This window comes from Octopus bimaculoides, chromosome 1 (assembly GCF_001194135.2).
Source record: "Octopus bimaculoides isolate UCB-OBI-ISO-001 chromosome 1, ASM119413v2, whole genome shotgun sequence".
NCBI lineage: Eukaryota > Metazoa > Mollusca > Cephalopoda > Octopoda > Octopodidae > Octopus > Octopus bimaculoides.
In genome coordinates, this window is record NC_068981.1 from 68,326,869 (window position 1) to 68,328,860 (window position 1,992).

At 34.6% G+C, this 1,992-nt stretch overlaps 1 protein-coding gene across 1 annotated transcript in view; it reads right to left on the reverse strand.

Moving 5' to 3' along the window:
- LOC106873299 (neuronal acetylcholine receptor subunit alpha-10) overlaps positions 1-1,992 on the reverse strand; it is a 1,066,434-nt gene that overhangs the window by 808,537 nt on the left and 255,905 nt on the right. The window lies entirely within an intron of this gene.

The window sequence follows — 1,992 nt, forward strand, 5'->3', positions numbered from 1 at the left end:
ATATATATATATATATATATATATATATATATATATATAAATATAAACCGAGAAACAAAATGAAGGATGGAAGCGCAAATCAGTCGTTGATGTCCTCCTAATTATGGTAACATTTAAATGAAGAATACGAGGGCTTTCTATATTTATGACAACGAAAAATATTTCTGAGAGATCAGAAGCAGAAATCAAAATATATATTAGGCGTAGGAATGTGCCGCAAAATTGCACACAATACATATAAAAAATAATGCTAGGATAATTTTTGAAGAAATAATGGGAAGATATATAAAGCAGGAATCGTGATATTGCATCAGGATTTTCGCAAATCATATATGTTTGCGGAAATAGGGCCGATTCAAGTGATAACAAATGCGAATTATTACGTTGATTCAATGCTAGAATTCAAATGGTTTACAAACATAGAGAGAGATCTTTGAGCTACTGTCAGAAAACTTCTATTATTCTTATCGACTGTGCATAACGTGTCAATGAATTTCAATACAATTTCCCTGATGTGGACTGGTAACTTAAGCAGGACACAACAAAGCAAAATAAATACAATGTTAAATGCTCTCCTCGTCATTCAACCCTTTTCATCTATTATTTCCCGTTTTCCTTTAGTTTTTTTTTTTCTTTTTCTTTCTTTTTCCCTCTATTATATTCACCTTCTGCCATCTTTTGGTGCACTGAACGTCTTATTATATATAAAAAGAAAGACTTATAATTACAGTAATCCCTCACCCTATCGCGGTTCACATATCGCGGTTCACCCATTGCGATTTATAGTTTAAGCTTGAGTCGATACTTCTGTGGCGTTGTTTTGCATTCATAATAAAATAAATACATACAAATTATAAAAATAATAAAAGAAAAAAATGCCGTACAACACTCTTTCTACTTCGCGGACTTTCACCTATGCCGATGGTTTTGGAATGTAACACCCGCGATAGTTGACGGATTAATGTAGTTGGAAAATCTAGCGGAACTTGATTTCTCGTCCATGTAGAAATTGCCTATAATACGAATTGTAAATTCTGGTAACTGCTTATTCACTGACAAACGTGCTTCGTTCAGTTGATGCCTATATTTGTTTTCGTAATATCTTTGACGTTAAATCAAACTGAGAAGGATAGAATTGGTTCGCACAATTTTGAAGATTACAAAGTCACAGAGTCTCATCTGCCCATTCATTACACACCTCTAATCGTCAAAAAAAAAAAAGAACAGTAAGTCTCGTTGGATAACAACCCGTGCTACTGTGTATATGAATAGCAGACAAATTTCTACGTTATGTATGTTAAATAAATGTTGCTGCACTTTTTCTTTCACAGTTCTACCGGGTAATACGTGGAGGTCCGTGCTGCGTTTTTTTTAATGCTTTACGTTGCTTACCACAGTATAAATAATCTTGTGAAGAAATAATTAAACATCTCTAGTTTTGGGATACATTTTCATTGAATCTTCATAAAGTGTTTCACACTCAATATACAAGCTTCGGCCTTAATATATGAGCTGCACAACTAACAACAATGTGGCAACAAGTACATCTCCCACTAGTCAACTCTGTATGTTATTTTCTACATGCTTCGTTGGGATTAATTGCCCATATTGTCAGTATAGACAGCTTTCAACTTTCCCTATGGATGTGACAGAGCGACAGCAAAACAAGATTCGTAAACACGTATTTTCTTCCTACTTGCTTTTGTGTGTGTGTGTGCGTATAATTATATTCTTTCTTTTCTTTCACTTCTTTCAGACATTTCACTGTGGGCATACTGGAGCACCGCCATTAATCGAAGACATCCACCCCAGGACTTGTTCTTTGTAAGCCTAGTATTAATCATATCGAGATCTTAGTCACTGCTAAGTTACAGGGACGTAAATACAACAACATCGGCTGTCCACCGATGGAGGGGTGACAAGCACAGGCACATGAACATATACACATGCACATACACACACACGTATCTATATATATATATATATATATAT